Consider the following 21,544-nt stretch of genomic DNA (forward strand, 5'->3'; position numbering starts at 1 on the left):
GCGGCGCCACCGCCGCCTGCGCCGCTGCCGCTCCCGCTCCCGCAGGGCCTATTAGTGAGTGCATGTGTGAAATAAAGTTATTTTGTTGTTTCCACAATATCTGAAACCAGTGTTTTGCATTTTTTATTTTTTTCAGCTTCCACAATTCCAATGTCTATAATCGCGTTTTATTTAAATGCTCTTCGTTTCGTGAGTGCTCAAGAGTGCAAGATAATTTTCATCAAGTTAATTATGAATGTATAACTAAATGAACTTCAAATGCTAACAACTTTTGTTCTATGCGAGCTAGAATAATATAACTTACAGCACCTTTTTCATTTTTGTAGATATAATGGTGTACAGTTTACCAAATACTATGCAGTAAATTTTTTCAATGGCTGCAAAAGTAATTGCAGAGCAGCTTGTTAGGAAAGAATATATATATATGTGAAGAATATATGTGTCATATATATATATATATATATATATATATATATATATATATATATATGACACATAATAAAATAATCCTCATATTTAACACCCACACATAAAACTAATAACTCTTGACATTTTCATGACTGTAGCTTACAGTAAAGATTTATGGGGCCCAAATATTCCCTTAGGGTCATTTCATGTCTCATAAAGGATTCTGTGAGAAGCAGTGAACAAGGAAGGTCGCGTCCTGAAAATCCCACTCACTCATATGCTCTGCTGGTACTGGCTAATGATTTATTGTTTCCCCGACCACTACCTCTTCTTGTAGTTGCCGACTTCCAGCATCTAAACGGCTTGGCTGAGACAGTGCACTGTAAGCTTGGTACAATGACGATTAATAGAGTAGCGAAGAAGACTGGCGCGCCCTATGGACGCACTATCATCATCAGCCCGCCGACGAAGGGAGGCTCGCGCTCTCGGTGTCTGACGCTCGACTGAGACGGTCGGGTTTCTGAGTGCTCAGTAAACCGCGTTACATAGTTGGTGGAGCTGTGCTGGGTAGTACTTCCCCAACCACCCTGGGACTACGTAATCGTGCACTGCCGGCCATCATGCCTGACAACGCCAGCCAAACACCTGCGGCATCACCAATATTGATTTGTCCAGGCTCAGTGCGTCAACGCGATCCTCCCATCTTCAGCAGTTCCGATGAATACGAGGTAGAAGATTGGCTCTCGATATATGAGCGGGTTAGTGCCCACAATAAATGGGACGATGCTGCGAAGCTCAGTTACCTGAACTTCTATCTCACGGGTATCGCTAGCGTGTGGCACCACAACCACGAATGCGACCTCAGCACCTGGCCAGATTTCAAGGCACGCATTACGCAAGTCTTCGGTCGTCTTGAGGTGCGGAAGCTCCGTGCCGAAGAGTGCTTGCGCAGCCGTTCCCAGCAACCTGGTGAAAACTTCACCAAGTACATAGAAGGCGTTGTGGACATTTGCAATCGCGTCGATCCATCGATGACTGAGTCTGACAAGATCCGTCACGTAATAAAGGGCATGAAAGACGACGCATTCCAAATGCTCCTCTCGAAAAGCCCGCGGAACGTGGTCGAACTCGCTGAACTTTGTCCAAGCTACGACGAACTCAGGAGGCAACGTCTACTCACTCGACGTTCTACGATCCCCGATACTTCCATTGCAAGTTTAGCCGCTGTGTCTAACAACGACTATCTGTTCTGCGAAATCAAGGAATTTATACGCTCCGAAGTCGCCCGCCAGCTATCCCTACTCACCGCCGTCCCAGAGCCTACGCCGTCCTTGGCTCCTACGTTGCGTCAGATGCTCCAGGAACAAGTGTCCGAAGCTATTCACTCCCCTCGTGCAGCGCCACCATTGCCTGCACCTCTAAGCTACGCCGAGGTTGCAGCGTGACCACCTCCATCGACTTTTTCAGCGCCACCGTTTGCTGCTCCGCAACGTCCAATCCCTCCAGTGTACACCACCAGATCACCAGCTAGCACGGGACCCTGGCATACACCCGAGTATCGTCCCGTATGTTTCTTCTGTGGAATCCCTGGTCACGTGGCAAGGCACTGTCGCCGTCGCTTATGGCTTCAAGGTAATGACCAACCTGTCCACTCCTACGTTTCGCCAGCTTCGTCCTTCTCGCCACCAAATGACTAGCACTTGCCATCTGCGGGCGACGTCAGTCCTTCTGCCAGTGATCTTCGCTCGCCATCCCCTCGTCGCCGCTCACTTACCTCCATGCGGCGGCGTCCGGCCCCATCGGAGCAGCAAAACTAGCTACCGCAGTTCAAGAGGCGAGAACTGCGTTCTAGTCGAACCGCAGAAAGCCTTGCTCTCTTCCGACGAAAGCAATCGAAGTATCTGTAGAAAGAGTCATCACACTGGCTTTAATCGACACAGGCGCCGCCGTTTCAGTAGTTACGGAAGAACTTTGCCGCACGCTTCGAAAAGTAATGACACCCTTATCTGCGCTATCACTCCGGACAGCAAGTTCCCAGTGCATTGGCCCTGCTGCCGCGTGTACCGCCCGCATCGTCATTCAAAGATATACGTATACAGTCGAGTTCGTCGTCCTGTCATCCTGTTCATACGACGTAATTAATGCGGTGGGACTTCCTTTCCGATCATAAGGCCATCATTGATTGTTCTCGCGCCGAAGTTGAAATTTCTGCGCTTCCCGATACCCGTTTACATGACCTTGACGATTTTGGTGACAAACTGGCCGTTACAGAAGACACCATGATCCCTCCGCACTCTTCTGTGATTGGTAATGCCTGCTCTACTTTCGCCACTGATACTACTCCTCTGTTTGTCCCATCGGAAATTTTTGTTCGCCGACGATGTTCCCTTCCCTTCGCTGTCCTAACTGTCAGCGGTGGCTGCAAGCAACTGCTCATTTCCAACGCTAAGGCCACGCCCCTCGTCCTACGTCGTGGTGAGTGCCTTGGACGTCTTCAGCCTGCCGACTCAGTAACCATCTTTGACGCACCTCTTGAAAACACCTGTTGAGGCGTGAACTCGTTGACTTATACCTTGCCTTGTTCCCAGCCTACGCAAGACGTCTTCCATAGCTCAGTAGATGCCCTCCTGAGCCCTACGCAGCGTTCCCAGCTTCTCAGCCTTCTACGGAAATACCAATCTACTTTCGACTGCCAACAAGCACCACTAGGCCGCACCTCGACTGTACGTCACGATATCGACACCGGCACCCACGCACCACTGTGCCAGAGCCCTAATTGTGAACCGCCCGCGGAGCGCCGTGTTATTGAAAACCAAGTAAGCGAAATGCTTAAGCATGGAGTTATTCAACCCTCTAATAGTCCCTGGGCGTCACCTGTAGTCCTGGTTAAGGAAAAGATGGCTCAATTCTATTTAGCGTCGACTACCACCGTCTTAATAAGATAGCTCGCAAAGATGTCTACCCTATACCGCGCATCGACGATGCTCTGGATTCTTTGCAAGGCGCAGAGTATTTTTCTTCGCTCGATTTACGCTCAGACTATTGGTAAGTGCCTACGAATCCTGCCGATCGCCGGAAAACAGCCTTCGTGACCCCAGTGGCCTATATGAATTCAACGTTATGCCGTTTAGGATTTGCAACGCCCCTGCTACATTCGAACGAATGATGGACAATCTTCTTCGTGGGCTCAAATCGAAGACATGCCAATGTTACCTTGACGATGTCGTCAAGGTAACATTGAGCTGCGGGGTCAAGAGTATCCCTCCCGGGGCGCACTGTCGTGTGATCTTCAGGCCCGCCGTGTGGGTACTGTCGTGGGCAGAGTCAAGCATGGTCAACCCCACGTGACCGGTCTGCGGCCCGGTCCGTGGTGGTCCCTACTTCGTCGTCTGGATACACCTTAGTAGTGCTGCTGTGCTGCAACTCTGATATTTTCGAAACGAGGAAACTGTGCGTGATAGGAAAGTTTCGAAACCCACGCAGCCTCAAGGATATCCGTCACTTGCCCTGCCACTACAGGAATAATAGCAAGCCATGGATGACATGTACACTTTTTGAGGCGTTCTCGGGATACATGGACTCGAAGATGGGTTGTCAGAACAGAAAAGTCGTTCTCTCTCTTTGCACCTGCTCCGCGCATCCTAAAGGCACTGTGCCGCTGCAGAATATTAAGGTAGTGTAGTGATATATACAAACACCAGCAAAAGACGAAAATGAACAGTTGTTGATGCTCGTGCTCGCCCAGCTTTGCCGTTGATCAGAGCGCTTTCGTTTCCCTTGATCCCTGCGATATATCACGACTACATCTAAACTTGCGTTTGCATTTGGTGGAGTTGCTGATTTCCCTCTTCATCCTTGAACTCCATACCAGGACTCTAACTCTGGCCTCTAAAATGCCTGACGATGCGTCACCACAAGATGCTAGCCCTGGCTGACCACAACTTAGAAGACTGGCTGTCCTCCTATCAACGAGTGAGTGCACAAGCAAATAGGACGACGCCGCCAAACTAAACTAGGTCATCTTCTACTTGAGTAATGTGGCCCATCTATGGTTTCGTAACACGAGGCTGACATTGCCAACTGGTCGTCTTTTAAGATTTTAAGACGAGCTTCGCGGAAGTATTCGGCCGACCCACTGTGCGCGAGCTCCGTGCAGAACAGCGCTTGCGTGGTCGCGCCCAGCAATCGGGCGAAAACTTACCGTGTACATTAAAGATGTCATTCAAAGAAAAGGATGTCATTCCTTTTCCCCTGTGCTCCGTCGACCTGAGCCCACCCAAGCGGAAAACTGAGCGTCGCAGTTCCGGAGGCAAGAACTGCACTCATGTCGATGTGTATATTGAGGATGTCGCTGTAAAATCGCTTGTTGATACCGGAGCTGCTGTTTCTGTGCTCAATGGTGAACTATATCGCAAGCTGAGAAAGATAATGACTCCGCATTCTTCCGTCTCCCTGCGTACAGCAACCGGGCGCCACGTTCAGCCTTCTGTGTTGTGCACGCTTCAGCTTGTAATTGAGGATGTTTTGCTTGTCGTTGAATTTGTTGTAATTCACCATGCTCACATCATTCTGGGCTGAGGCAGAGAATGATGTGTGGATCTACGGATTTCCACACATCATTCCGTTGTTGACTGTGCACATGCCAACATGCATTATCCTCGATGTGTCATACCCCAAGTGAGCCGTGCTTCTCCCCGTTTTCCTGAGTGGCCATCGACTAACATACCCCCTTTCTCTTCCGCTCTCGTGCTTCTCTTGCGACTCTGCTGCCTATTCTACTGCTATGCTTTCGCCCTCCGACGCTTTCGCATCTCGCGAAAATTGGCTCCTTCCTTTTGCTGTTCTCACGATTGAGAACTTTTGTGGAGCCCTTCAAGTTATGAATTGGTTATCTTCATAAGCAACTTTAATCCATGGTGAATGTCTCGATCGACTTGAAGACATTGGCTCCATTTATCCTTGTCAACTGCCTGATGGCATCAGTACCTACCTGTCGTCAGCATTACCACTGCTACTTCGTCATCTTCAGATGTCTTCAACCCGTTGGAGCTGCTGAACCATTTTCAAACTTTTGACCATCAACAACCTTCTTTGGGTCGCACATCCACCAACGTTCACCACATCGATACCGGTACCTGTGCACCTCTGTGCCAGCACCCGTATGGAGTCTTGCGCGCGGAACACCGTGTCATTGAAGACAAAGTGAACGATATGCTGCACCGCGGCATGATACAGCCCTCACACAGCCTTCTGGCCTCCCCAGTTGCACTTATGAAGAAAAAAGATGGTAGCATCAGCTTCTGTTTGAACTATAGGAACCTAAATCAAATCACACGCAAAGATGTTTATTCCCTGGCCCAAATTGACGAGGCCCTCGACTGTTCTTGTCCTTCCATCTTTGATCGGGGTATTGGCAAGTACCTATGGCTGAAGCTGACCGGCCCAAGATTGCGTTTTTAACTCCCGAGGGGTATACAACACATAGTGCATTGGATGCTCATGCGAAAGTATGCAGTATGCCACAAAAATAACGTACCTTGGTGTTATTTTCGATGAATATTTCTCATTTGTTCATCACATACAATATGTAGCTAAACGACTCCGAGCAGTATGTGCAGTCATGTACAAAATCAGATCAGTATGTGATGTTCGCTTAAGAATACTCACATATAAAGCTCTAGGGGAAACCATATTACGATATGGCATTACGATCTACGGATTTCCTTCGCTATATAGGCTAAACGTGTTAAATAGAATAATACAAAAAATAACGAATAATATAGCATACGGAACAAACAGCGACTCCATCGGCCACAGTGAGCTGATGGCAGAACGTGTTATATTTGATGTTAAACAACTTTTTCTCTCCGTGATTTTTACGAAGCATTATTTTGATGAGTCCTTTAAAACAAAAAACGTCAAAACCCGTGATCTGCACAAGACTGAAACATTCGTTCGGGCTGAAGCATTCACGAACTACGCTAAAAGAACGCGATCATTTTATGTACCGTTCTACTTCAATAAAATACAACTTCCCAAAGTATCGTCATTCAGGAAAATAAAAGATTTTGTACGTCACACGGTTCTGACAAGTGGCTGGGAATAGCAGAAGCAAACCATGTGGCAGGAATATTTTGAACTTTCGCTAACAATTGTATAAAACAGACTAGAGTATTGTGTTCTTTCTATGTGTATTTTGTTCTTTTTATTTTCCAATAGTGATTGCTGACTGCTACTTTTCCAACACATTGACAACTGTATATGATGAAATTGAGGGATGTGCTGTACATTTATTTTGCTGCTGTAATATGGCTGTGCTTAAACTATGGCTCGTGCAGGAACAAATACAAGAAATTAGCCGAGCGATGGAGGAAACGGGTGAGGGCATGAAAGGGAGGAGGGATCAAAAATGTGTACTTGTGTTATGCCTTGTTGAAGGAAAATACACAGTGGTCCGCATAAAAGCGTCGGTGCTTTCGCGGACTACAGGTTACTCTTGTGGCGCATACAAGAAATTTAATTTTGCTATTGTACTTTTTATTTTTCTCCCTTCCTATTTGTTTCCTCTGTTCTTATAGCACAAGACTGTGCGATTTGGGCCAGGGCACTGTCAAGTCCCGCTCAAAAGCATCATTGCCTTGGCGGGCTGACAAAATATTTGACTGTGTGTTTATGTTCAAATAAAGAAAGAAAGAAAGAACATGATACCATTCGAGCTTTGTAAGGCGCCTGGCACTTTCGAGTGCCTCATGGACAACATACTTCAAGACCTCAAATGGCACATGTGTTTGTTATCTCGATGACGTCGTAGTATTTTCCAGGGACATTTACTCCCATCTCACCCACCTTCTAAGCGTCCTCGCTTGCCTTACAAATGCTGGGCTACAGCCTAATTTAAAGAAGTGCCATTTCGCTGCACACCGGCTCACCATCTTAGGCCATGTTGCGTGCAAGGATGGTGTTCTTCCCAACCCTGAAATACTATGAGCCATCACCGAGTTTTCCAAGCCGACTACAATGAAGCAACTCCGCAGCTTTATCTGCTTTTGTTCGTATTTTCGCCAATTCGTTCGCAACTTTGCCTCCATCATCGCCCCTTTCACACAGCTTCTCGCCGACAACCAAGACGTTTCGGCTTGGTGTTCCGCTTGCGACGACGCATTCGCCACTTTATGCCACCTCCTAACCTTCCCTCCTATTCTGTGACATTTTGACCCGGACGCTCCCGCAAAAATCTACACGGACACTAGCGGCGTCGGCCTTCGTGCTATTCTTGCCCAACGCAAGTCTGGCTTTGACAAGCACATCTTCTTTTACGCCAGCCACACCCTCACCAAAGCAGAATCAAACTATTCTGTAACGGAGAAAGAATGTCTCGCCCTCGTTTGGGCGATGACAAAATTTCGACCATATCTCTACGGCCGACCTTACATCATGACTGATCCCCATGCCCTGTACTAGTTGTCTTCCTTGAACTATCCATCTGGCTGCCTGGCTCAGTAGGCACTACGTTTCCAAGGCTATGATATTCGTGTCTACAGGTGCGGACGCAAACATGTCAATGTCGACGCCCTTTCCCATTCCCCTCTTCTCCATGAGCCTAGTGTTGCACCTGTCGTCAGCTACGATTCCTTGTCATTTACCTATGCTGACATGCCATCCAAACAGCACGAGGATCCTTGGATAGCCTCTCTACTAGTGTACCTGTCGGACCCGTCACCGTGAACCAACAACCGCATGCTTCGACGCACTGCTCATCACTTTACCGTCCGCGATGGGCTTCTGTACCACCGCAATTACTTATCTGGTGGCCGTGAATGGTTTCTGATTGTCTACGTTCCGACATCTGTGCCTCCTTTCATGCAGACCCACAATGTGCCCTGCGGGAGTATTAAAGACCTACGCACGCCTGCGGGTTCCGTAGTACTGGCGCGGAATGTACCGCTTCGTCCGACAGTACTTCCGCTCGTGCACCGAGTTCCAACACCACAAGAGCCCACCTTATGCGACCACAGGCTCACTCCAACCCCTGCCCTGTCACACCCGGCCTTTTGACCACATCAGAATGAATTTGTACGGACCCCTTCCGAATACTCCAAACGACAACCACGGGGTCATCATCGCTGTGGACCGCCTCACGCGCTACGTCGAAACTTCAGCACTTCCGTTTGCCACATGGGCGACTTGTTCATCCTCCACAACCTTGTTCTTCGGCACGGTGCACCTCGTGAACTACTGAGTGATCGTGGATGTTCCTTCCTTTCCGAAGTCGTAGAAGCCCTTCTACGTGAATGCAGCATTGTCCATCAGACTACTAGTACATATCATCCCCAAGCCAGCTAAATGACCATGTGATTTAATCGCAAACTAGGCAACATGCTTCCAATGCAGATTTCCGCTGATCACACTAATTGGGGCCGGGTACTACCTTTCGTTACCTATGCTTACAACAGCGCCGCTCAGTCTACCACAGGATTGTCCCCGTTTTTCCTTCATTATGGCCGTGAACCTTCCTCCTTCATGGACATTGTCTTCCCATATCACCCTGACATCTCTGAAACCACTACACTATTATAAGTAGCCGCCTATGCTGAGGAATTCCGTCAGCTTGCACGCTCAATTACTTCGCAAGCCCACGCCAGCCAGAAAGACGGTCACGGCTGTAGCTCCTCTTCACTGCAATATTCGGCTGGTACATTCGTGTGGCTCCGCGTTCCCTTCTCCACTCCCGGCCTTTCTACAACGCTGCTGCCCCAGTATGACGGTCCTTACCGGGTTCTATGTCAGACGTCCCCTGTCAACTACGTCACTGAGTTAGCCATCTACAGACCAACAGCACCGCGGCCGTGAAACGGTTTACGTCGAACGGCTGAAAAAAAAGCAGCTAATATTGCTGTAACCAAGTCTATTCTACTTCGCTGCTGGTGTAAATTATCGGCACTGACTTAATTGTGTTGCTGCCAAAAATTTATACCCGCAGCAAAGTAAAATACACTTGTTTTTGCAATATTAGCTGTTTTTGTCTGTTTGAGCTTTGCGCCGCCAGGTGGATGCACCAAGCAGGACGCTCCCGTTTATGGCTCCGCCCCAACACCCCAACTGCGTTTATCCGAATACCAGACACGCTAAACCTCTCTAATACACATAAAAACGACGTCTGTCGACACTTGGTGAAAAATTTATTAGATTATCTACCCGCTAGCTACTCGCAAGTTCTCCTACACCGCAAGAGTCACGTGGGTAACGTGACCTCTTAGGGGCAGCGATGTTTTCGGCCGCTCCAACAACCCAAGGACGCAAGTAGACGTAGCGGTCTGCGCATGCGCAGTAACGTCGCCCCTAGTTCTTGCGTACGCAAGCCGCTTGCGTCCCCAACACTAAAACTCCCTAATGAGTGCTTGTACGTACGTTTGTACATGTACGTGGGCCCGCGAAAATATGGAAAAGATAAAGGTAACCTTCACTAACTTAGTGATATAACAGAAATTCATCAGTGACATTCAGCCCGCAGAATCTATGGAAGAGTATCTTTATCCAGGTAAAATATCAATAGCAGGTACTGATATAAAGCAGGAAACTTATACAAAAATTTCATGGGTTGAACAGCACATGGGAGACATTCCCGAATCGTGATCGCCACGTTACCGATATCCTTGAAAAATGTTTAGAATCGTTGCATTCTACCGGTTATGCAATATGGGACATAAACCTGGAGGTTAACAAAGAAACTTGAGAAGTCGAGGACTGTGCAGAAAGCGAAGTAACGAAAATTGTTGGAAATAGCATTAAGGCAGGAAGACAGTGGCGTAGTAAACCGTGGCAACTGATATGCTAGTTGAGATTAAGAAAAAAAAATGGAATCGGTGGGCAGGCCATGCACGTCTTCAATCACTTGTTGCCAATTTATAGCAATTGATTACATAAGCGTGACAGAATGGATGTCAAGGAGAGACAACTGCAGCCAAGGATGGTAGAAAATTACGTAATGAGACAAAAATATGATGTTTGTATGCATAGGATGCAATCAGATCGCATAAGACGGGATTGTAGGGAGCGCCATTGATTTTGCAGCGAACAAAAATAGGTTTGTGGTGCTGACAGTAGAGACTCGTGAAGGTTCGAGGACACCTCAGCTGTTGGCACACTAATAAACATTACAATTGGCTCTGAAAAAAACAACCAGTTATGAAAAATAAAGCAATGTTGTCCCGACAAACTGTTTTATTATGCATACACTAAAGGCCTCCACAGTTAAGGGCAGTTAGTACCAATAGTGCAATGAGCATTTTTATTTGTAAATAATGGTTTATATGCGGTTGATTCATTCCAACAATCCACTTTTTTTGCAGCGAAACATTCTGCTGCTGGAGGCACTCAACCGCCTGGTGGCAGTAGGCGAGCGCCAGGCACATGCTCTTGAGAGAGTGGCAAGGTCCAGAGGGCTGCTCTGCAACAGTAGGATCAGTGCACTCACTGCTTTCCAGTCGAGCCCCCAGAACACACCTTATAAAGCATCTTTCAGTTTATTATTTTGTTTATTATTCAAGAACATGAATAAAATTATTGCAGTAAACATTGTGCTGTGCATATTGGGACACTTGTAACATGCACTTGATGTCTCTTCAAAATGGGCAAACACGTAAGAACCTGGACCGTGTAAATGAAAAAGACACTAATGCAGCATAAACGTCATTGTGCTGTTTGTTCTTTCTATGTGCAAGAATACAGTGGGTGTTGATTAGCCACAAGATGAATGGTGTGTGTATTTTGCAATGAAACGACAGGAAATGGCGTGACCTTAATAATGCTATCACCTATAGATTGTGCACATGAATGCAACACTCCCCGATTTAAACGTGCCATTACATGCATGTTCGATACCACATATTCTTTAACAATGTAATATATTTGCATGTACCAATTTTCACACAGCTTAAGCCCATGCATAGCTCACTTGTGATGTATCCATTTCATAGGCCAAATAATTGTACACTTTGTCCTTTTGTGTTGTATGAAAAGCAGCATCCTCTAGTCGGATACAACTTCACAAGACAGGAGAGGCCCCACCCAGATGACCAAAGCGCAGCAGCCGATTGCCTCGACGTCTAAAGAAACAGTCCCTCTCCAATGAGCGGGTATTAGTGCGTCCAGCGGCACAACGTCAGTGTAGAGTTCGTGCCCATTGGTGCGGGCTTGTGTTCACCTGCCGTTGAAGTGCAGATTCTGCGGCCTCCTAAAGTTGTATCCGAGTATAGAATCACGTAATGCCTTGCAGTGGTTGCATAGACTTTAGCAACTTGATAGCACACAATGATCAGGAACAGAAATCTATAAAGGCACCCAAGTAAATCTGGCTGGCCACACTTCCATTATGAGGGGCTGTAAACAGTTCTCGCCAAATATTCCCATGACATCCTTGAAAAAGAGGTGGTGTTTGGCACTTTAGAATCAAAAACAGATTACAGTGAATGTTGTGTACCTCATTAAAACAAACTGAGCTTGGTTATCTGCACAGCATGTAATGAAAGCGTGTGCTTCACATAGGAAACAAAGTGCTCTGTCCAGTACAATTGTCGAGTTCACTGTAGCACCTATTATGTCATTAGTGTCAACATACAAATTTTCAAAGGCCATTCATTTCACCGTTATTTTTGTATGTTGGTTCTATGAATTAGTGCTTGTATTACATGAGCAGGTGGATTTGAAAGCAAAGCTTTGTTTGCAAACCTTCAGACTTCCATAATTGTCTGGCAAGGCACTGGCATGGTGTCGAATAGCTCACACTTCCGCGGTCCTGCACCAAAGAGGCCCAATGCTCTATTTGAAGTTGGATCGCGCAACAATTCGACGGCACACAAAGAAGGGTAACACACACAGCAGAGCGTTCTGCTGTGTGTATTTCTCTTCCTCGGTCCTGCACCAAAGAGGCCCAATCCTCTATTTGAAGTTGGATCGCGCAACAATTCGACGGCACACAAAGAAGAGTAACACACACAGCAGAGCGTTCTGCTGTGTGTATTTCTCTTCTTTGTGTCCCGTCGAATTGTGGTGCAATTCAGCTTCAAGCTTCTATACCGATACAATGAGTCTTCAACTTCACCAATGATCTAGTTATTAAGCCACAAAGGCGCACATCTTTGAAATGTCCCAACACGAATTAGCTCTCCAACAAATCACCACAAGCATAGCATTTTGCTGCACATGTGTATGCACGTGCCATATTCTGTACCACTAAACTCGCAAGAATCAAAGGGGCAAGCATTAACCAGCCTTACTGCTGCCGTTACCATCATCACCATGACACCAATAGAAAGACAGTGCTGCGTTTCAGTAAAGGGAGTGCCGGAGGGAAAGGCGTGATAGCGAGGCTTGAGGCTTACAATAAAAATAGCGTTTACAAGATATGTTCAATGCCAAAATATGCTGCATATCGCTCATCCTACTTTGGCATTGCGGCAAGCTTTTACACGTTTGAGCATGTCACAGTTTGTGTAATCATTGCTCTAAAGCTTTACAAAAGGTCTATTCGCTCTGCAATCTTTATTTTTATCATGGTGGGTTAAAGACCCACTTTTCATTGGCATCTGCACCCCATTTCTCCCGATATGTAATTTTGCCTTGGTGGTTCACGACATCTTCACGCACACTGAGTTCTGCAGAGCATTGGATCTGCATTGTTCTACTGCTGAAGAATTAGAGCCCCATTATGAGACGAAAATATATGATTTGTCCATACAGAATAACGCTGACCCCCCCCCCAAAAAAAATAAAGAAAATACACTGAACCACTGGCACATGCACCAACAGTGAACACAGCAAACACTCTGAAGTATTTTCTTCATGCAAGCCAGCACACTAAGATTCTCAATGCATTTTCATTTTGGCATAAATGCATAGGCACAAAAGGCTTGGCGCGACATCCGCATCTCGCACTGCAACGAATTGTGCAATGCCTTGCTGTTTCATAGTGCGGCCAATACATCGTATCCAGCTTTTCTGGACACAAGGGTTTAGTTCGCGTGAATGCCACCACGTGGCGTACTCACCTTGAACTTTTCAAACTTCCCGCGGTGACGCGTGATGACGTCAACGAAACAAAAATAAAAAAGTAAAAGCTATCCCTGCGCATTGAACTTCGCCACAATGCTTGTCCCGCCGGCGTTATCAGTGTTCTTGATCAAGCGTATTCGCTCGTCGCCTGGAAATTACTCGTCATCCAGCGTTTACTCGCGACGAGCAATTGTTGATACTGGGCTTTTGATTCGGTTCTTTTTTTTCTTCTCTTTTCCTTTTCTTTTTCTTTTTCAATATACGGAGTAAAGAAGCTAGCCTAACCGTCAGAAGCACTTCGGGGCAGCCTTTCTTCAATCGGCATACATTGTTAACGTCGGAACATCGCACAGCGCCTACTAGAGACGCCGTCGTGGATGGATTTTGATTTTCCCTTATCGAATTCGTTAAGGTGCACACAATTATTTCACTAGCGACTTTGCAATGCGCACTCATGGGCTATCGCCGAAGCTGCAAATCTAGATGTGCTTAAGTATTAAGACATATACATGGATATGTTGGTTTTTCACCTTGACACAAAAGTCACGAAACAAGAGTTGAGCAAACTGTCCCTGTGTCGTCGCAGGGTGTGAGAGGGGGCTAGTTGGTATTTCATGCTAAAGTGACTAGCGCAAGAGTGGACACGGGACACTAAAGAGGCGACAAGGATAAGCGCAAACTTCCAACTGGGCGCTTGTCCTTGTAGCGTCTTTAGTGTCCCCTGTCAACTCTTGCGATATTCACTTCATGTCGTCATCCGTTAGCATGCTATGGCCGAAGCTGCTCGCAATATTACGTCACATTTACTGGCCACCAGGCCAGGTACACCCTTGGGTACGACATATACAGTGCTTGCAGTTAGCTTCCAAAGTAGTCTCCTATGGCGGTTATCCACATGCGTGAAGCAAGAACGCTATTTAAAGTTATTGTGCGGTAATATATGCGGGATTTGTATGTTCTCCACATTCGCTACCATGTTGCCGTTCCGCCTTTAATATATAGCCGCAATGTAGACTGGCAGCTATCGAACGCCATAAAGGCTATCCACATATTCAACCCTTAATGACCATTGGTTATCTTCCCTCCTCATTACATTTCCTGCCCATGCCAATTTCTTTTTCTTGATTTCAACTAAGATGTCATTAACTCGCGTTTGTTCCCTCACCCAATCTGCTCTTTTCTTATCCCTTAACGTTACACCCATCATTCTTCTTTCAATAGCTCGTTGCCTCGTCCATACTTTAAGTAGAATCCTTTTCGTAAGCCTCCAAGTTTCTGCCCCGTAGGTGAGTACTGGTAAGACACAGCTATTATACACGGACTGGATTCCAAGGGAAGGGAAGCGTAGCAGGGGGCGGCAGAAAGTTAGGTGGGCGGATGAGATTAAGAAGTTTGCAGGGACGACAGGGCCACAATTAGTAGATGACCGGGGTTGTTGGAGAAGTATGGGAGAGGTCTTTGCCCTGCAGTGGGCGTAACCAGGCTGATGATGATGATGATGATGATGATGATGATGATGATGATGACATATCCAAAGACCTCGCGCGCAACTCCTGACACTTAATTGTATTCAAGAGTTGTGCGACTGCCCAGGACATCCTTAACGAATGTTACATAACGCATTATGAGGATTTACTTGCCAAAACCACGATTTCATTATGAGGCACGCCGTAGTGGACGATTCGGGAATAATTTAGACCACTTGGGATTTTTAACGTGCGCCTAACCCTAAGTATGCGAGTTTTCGTATTTCACACCCATTGAAATACGGCTGCCGTGGTTGGGATTCGATCCTGAGACCTCGTGATTAGCAGCCGAACCCAATAAAAGCTAAGCAACTACGGAGGGAAAGGAATGTTGGCAGTAGGAGGAAGGTGACAGCCGGCACGTGAGGCAATTTGTTCCCATCCTCATTGCGAGAGAATGGGTACTATCTGTCCAAGAATGCACTGTATTCAATGTGATGGAGTCCGCGTCCAATATTTCAGACCCGAATCATACTGTAATTACTGACGACCAGGCATCTCGCTAATACGTGCAGTCGTTTGACAGCTGCCGAGCGCTGGCGTCGGCCACAGGACCTACTTGACCTTTCTTCAACACTTGCCGACATTCTCGCCTTATTTCGCACCATTGCGTTACAGCTGAACTGCTTCAACAGCCGATTTATTTGTTCCAGAATTTGGCCACCCTGTCAACGTTATGGTTTCTTATTTTTAAGTCATCTTTTATATTTAGGCTAAGGCTGTCGTGAAATTTCCAGCGGTTTCACCTTCACCAAAATTCGCGCAATGTTGTCGGCCTCTGGTAATATTTTGGAGGATTTTTAATAGACGTGGTAACCATTGCATGGCCCCCTGACCAAGCTGCTCAAGAAGTCATTTTATATCCCTGAGGTCTTGTGCAAGCTTCCGCCTTCTTGCCGTTCATCAAGCTCCTGATTTCCCTTTCACCTGTATTCAATTTTGACGACTCCATTCCCACGGAAGTTGGCGACGATATGTCCATGGGATTACAGCCATTTAAATCAATTTTACTTTGGATACGACAGCCGCTTTTGCTCACTGTGGATGGAAATGTTGGGCTAATGAGCGCCATTCTGAAGCATCTAAATTGATAGTCACAAAATTATGTGTATCCCACATATGTGCGAATCGATGTAAGCAAAGCTTTTTGTGTTTGTTGTCTAAGCAAAGCTTTTTGTGTTTGTTGTCATTGTTAAACGTAATTTCCACAGAGTAGTCAGGCACCCTCTAATGAAGTGCTGTCAATGTTTGCCTGATTACGCCCGCCATTGTGATGCAAATAAACGTAACTCCGACTCATTTTCTCAGAAATAAACGCTGAATGAAACGCTGACGTCATCCTGAACAAGATCAACAAGCGCCCTAGTGCTCGATCTTACGATGCCCCTATTTGTAAGCTTATATTCGTGATTTAGTTATTTGGGGGGGGGGGGGGCGAAGGCGATGTGTTCTTATACCGTAGAAACATCCCTCGGACGTCTCTGATGTGCTCGTTTTTATTCTCAAGTACCCAATGAAAACTGTCATCGCTGCAACTTCATGGTGTCCTGGTGGCAGGCCACCATGGCATGTCGCGCAAGTATGACCACGCTGAATTATTTGGATTGGCGTATACTATTTTCTGCGTCATACTTCTCCACATTCATTTTTCAAGCTATACCAGAGCTTGAAAAGGGCGGCCAACTCACTACGTGCCTTTCCTCTGTTTACTTCCGCAAAGTGTGTGTCTATCGCTGTGGTTACCAAATACGCCCAGCGGTATGCTACCACTCAAGCCTTTCTGTCGGCTGAGCAACTGAAGTCGCAGGCTTTCTTCAACACGGCGTCGACGTTCAATATGGCTATCCTCAATTACTTTTCGCGGACTTCGCTCACCGCCTTCTCTCCAATGTCATCTCCTATACTACTCGCTCCTGCAAGACACAACACAAACACGCAACGACCTTAATGAAGTATCAATAACACGCTAGTTGAAATGCTGTCGACGTATATTTCCGCTGAGCACCGGGATTGGAGCATGGTCCTGTCTATGGTGACATTATCGGTCTACAGCGTCGCTCAACAACACCGCTCGTTACTCATCACTTTTTTTTTGCCGACAAGAGTATAGCGTATCTACTCTGAATGTACTTTCGGCTTTAAGTGGGACTTTGCACGCCCGCTTATTCTGTTACGTTGACGGCGACCGTTCTCGTCAGGCTGCCGCCTAATTCTGAGCGTCGCAGTCACCAGAGTGCAGAGAAAGCTGTCTTCCCAAACAAACCACCGGGATTCGAGCCCATCTTCCAAATGCAGCATCTTGCATTTGGGAGATGGGCACTCTAACCATTACGCTACCACCTGCCTCCACCAATTTCCGTTTATCTGCCTTCCCACTTCTCGTTTTTGCCACAGACGCAGGAAGAACGGATGCAGAAACGAAAAAAAAGAGTTAAGATTGCTTGAGCCGCCAGTGACGCATGACTTTAACTTTGGCAGGTTACCCTCATTGGAGCGCATGTAGGCTTGCGGCTTCGTGCAGATGGTGGGTCGCCTTAGCTTTATTGTAAATTTGCTTTCACCAACTCTTTTCAGCTAGAACTGAAACGCTGGACAAAAATGAGACCTACCGTTGAATATTTTTTCTTGCTTTCTAGGTTTATATCAAAAACGCTCATTACCACAAATAGTGATTTTTTAAAGAAATGGCATAAGGATACTATATTTCAAGGTCATCTTTTGCCAATACGGCCCGGCACCACGTATCGACGAAAGGGCATCACAGTGCCGATGCACGCGGCAGGTTACTGAAGAAAACAGGAAACGACTGTTTTTCAGTTCTCGCAACATATTGTACACAGAACACAAGGCACTCGCCACCATGACATTCTTTTTTTTTTGACAACAGCGACACACAATGCCGGACTGATATACTTCCTAAAGGGGTCTCATTTCATTTTTCATCGCAGAACCGCAAGCACAGTTGCGTCGCGCGTGATTGCAGCCACGTACTGTAACCGTGCTCCTTTTCCTCTAACAATATGACCGGCGGCGGCTTCAAGCGCTCCCGTAGGTGGCGGATTGGACTGTCACTCCAGAAGTTTAAATGCATAACCTCTTTGCATAGAAACGACGGCATGATTGTTAACATCATTGCTCTCCAGACTGATCTTGATGAGCTAACTCATTGGTGCGGTAGGGCAGATGGTAATTAACGCAGACACAACTATACATCTCAAGTTTACTTCCGCTGCTAAGGCGATTCCTAATGCCCACACATTTAATAATGCTATCATTGAAACTTCAGCGTCGGTAAAATACCGCAGTGTAAATTTTAGCTCGTATTTATCCTGGAGCACTCATATTGAACTGATTACTACCAAACACTTAAAAAAACTTGGTCTTCTTAGATGCCGACTACACCAAGCCAACCAGGACACAAAACTACACGCATTCAACATGCTAATCAGGCCTGTGATAGAATACGCATCCGTGATCTGAAACCGTCATTATACCTATCTTGTTAACATGTTGAAATCTATACAAAACAAGGCTGCTCGATTCATCCGTTTCCGTTACTCTCGGTATCAACGTGTAACAATACTGAAAATATCGCTCCGTCTCCCGCCTCTGGGCATGCGCAGAAAACACAGCCGTTTATCTTTTTTCCATACTCTCTACCACAGCAACACACCATCCGCAAGTTCACATCTTCTCCCGGTGCCGCACACACCGGCTTGTGTAGATCACATGAAGAAGGCTAACCCATTTTCGCTCGGACAGAACGATACAAATACTCACTTTTGGTCCTGGCCATTGAAGAGTGGAATTGGCTTCCTTTTAGCATTGCGGCTGTCGCTGGAACATCATCATTTCAAACAGCTCTTTGGTCATGCTTAGAAAATTCTACTGTAGAATGATATGCGTTTTTTTTTCGTTTTTTTTTATTGTGTGCGTGTGGACCGTAACGTTCCGTGGAATGTTAGATGACATGTTTTGTAACTTCTGAAGGCGCGATTTTTGTTTTGTTTTGTGAGATTTGCTACATGTGCATTATTTCAGTACCTGTTCCTAGCCATTCTTTCCCCTGTCAACTTGTACCTGGCTTTTTAACTTGTTTATTCCTGTCTTCAGCCGTTCATATTCTGTGTTGTATATTGTTAAGTTTTCTTTGATCAATCCCCCCCTACGTAACGCCCGCATTGGGCCTTTAGGTTATTGAAATAAAATAAATATTGTTGGCTTGGATATGTTTGGCACGAGGCCCAAGTCGGTACCCTGTCTCCTAACGCGTTCTTTTGTTTTCGTCTCTGTCTTGAAGGGACGCGCACCGTAACATACTGCAATGGTGCTTGCGTTGAGCGTATGTAAGGTGAGAAACGCGGTTCTAAAATGTCTGTTCACTAACTTGTGCAGTAAACCCATCTTTATAGTATTCGCGCAATAGTAAGAGTCACGAGTATGGCAACCGTAACCGCAAGCGTCACGTTATAGTCGTAACTTGTCGCGACAGCGTAGTTGAAATCCACTGACCCTGCCACTAAGAAATACGTGGCGAGGTATGGCTGATGAATAAGTAATTGCGAAGATTGGTTTTCAGTAAACGTTTGTTACCAAGAACCGCGGGTGCTTATACTACCGTAAATGACGGATGCTTGGCGGTGACTCCAATCATTTACTCTCCACATCACAGATCTACACTAGAATTCAACTGGTTTCACCAACTCTTGCTTATATTCTCTCGCCCCTAAACTGCGACTTTGCCTGCCACCCGACCTCCAGCTTTTCCTCTTTGTCCCCCGCTTCTTTCCCAATCTGCTGAGACGTGCTTCCACTGATGCTTGCTCTTCTTTTTTCTCAATAAATGAAGGCATTCATTCATGCATTCCTATGTGACTGCAGAAAATAGCGTGTCTTTATCTACATAACCACCCTCTCTGTCACCTGGCCTCTCCAATCGCAAAACAAAGTTGCGGTGTTGCAAATGGCTGGGCGTCACATATACAATTTTCTACGAATGGCCAGTAGCACGGCAGGAAATTTTCGGTGGGTGACGAGACAGTATATAGAACACCTTCTCTGCAATATCCACACTCAGTGCTCTGCTTCGTGAGCTACTATTAGCCGCTACTACGAAGTACGAAATGAAAGAAACCTAGCTGGGCTGGTCACGGACAGCTCTTTTTCGATTCGTGATGCGTCGATATAACATATATATATTTCTTATATAAGCCCAAATGACAGCGATATAAGCGAGGTGAGTTACGCTAGTTCGTTGGTTTTGACTAATGACGCTCTTCACGCAGCACTTTCGTCTTATGCGTGTTTGCGAACGGGAATAAAAGACAGGAGGGTAACACGCCTTCCTGAAATGAAACATTCGGAATAACTCTTTGTTTGACGGTTAGACATATGTTGAGGGCCCCCGATACGAACCACCTGCAAGTCTGTATCAGCTTGCAAAGAGGAACTCAGATTAAACGTTGTCAAGAGGATAGGCTTTTAATTATCATAAAGATATCTTTATTGAAATTCCTTACCATGAGGTGAAAGCCGACTAATAAGCATTTATATTTTCTGTGTTATTAAAACGTCCTGTTAATAAAAGGTTGCTGTGTTTTACAGCCTCCTAAATTACGTTATAAAAAATAAATTGATGCGGTAAGTGTGTAAACGCAGACGCAAGAAAAGGCCTAGTCCGTTTGCAAGTATTCACTCAATGAAGATGGAGCGCCTCTATACTCTCACATTGTAGGGATGTCAAGAACAAAACACTTCCAAAGAGTGAGTCACGAATATACCTCGGGAAGGAAGACGACGACGTTTCCACGCAGACGTGGTTTCCTTGTGTTCCTTGGAAATTGCTCGACAGCAAAGAAAATCTCGCCCTTATCCGGATACGAAGCTCATCGGAAGCCTATGGGGACCTGTGGACTCTGTTGAGGACTCTTCTTTGCCTTGTCCTACTGATCCTGCTCGTCTGATAGACTCTAAACAAGCACGGCTGGCGCTTAGGCTTAGTGCGGCCGAGCCGCCGCGCTCGCCCGACGAAGACGAAGTGTTTGTGCCAGATGTGAGCTCCTCATCTGTACCTTCCACTGGACTGCTGCGCGTGACAACATCCATGCCAACTATGCAGCCGAAGTGTGCAACCGATAGCTCCAATACCCAAGATGCAACACCGAAGGACAGTCCTCTTCGTGATGTGAATGTGAACCTATCCGCAGTCGTGCCGACGGACACTGGTGACCCTATGGACGTGCAGCCGTCTGGCGGTTCGACGAATGCAGCCAAGCGAGGTGCCCCTATCAACGTGCTTCAACAAGACGCCTTCGCTTCGGAGCAACCGGCAAAAAAGGTAAGGGCCACCCCAGACAATTCCTCCACGGCCTCCCCTACGCCCGCTCCCTCTCAGTCTTACCCAACGCCCACCCCTTCTCAATCATATCGAGTTCATATACGACCCCTTTCATGCTACGACATAACTTCAGTAGCCACAAAATATGTCCAAAGGGTCATCGACCAATCTCTTGAAACCACCGGATACAAAGGGTTCGCAGCATATAAATCTACCAACTCGA

This window comes from Dermacentor variabilis, chromosome 4 (genome assembly GCF_050947875.1).
Source record: "Dermacentor variabilis isolate Ectoservices chromosome 4, ASM5094787v1, whole genome shotgun sequence".
Taxonomy (NCBI): Eukaryota; Metazoa; Arthropoda; class Arachnida; order Ixodida; family Ixodidae; genus Dermacentor; species Dermacentor variabilis.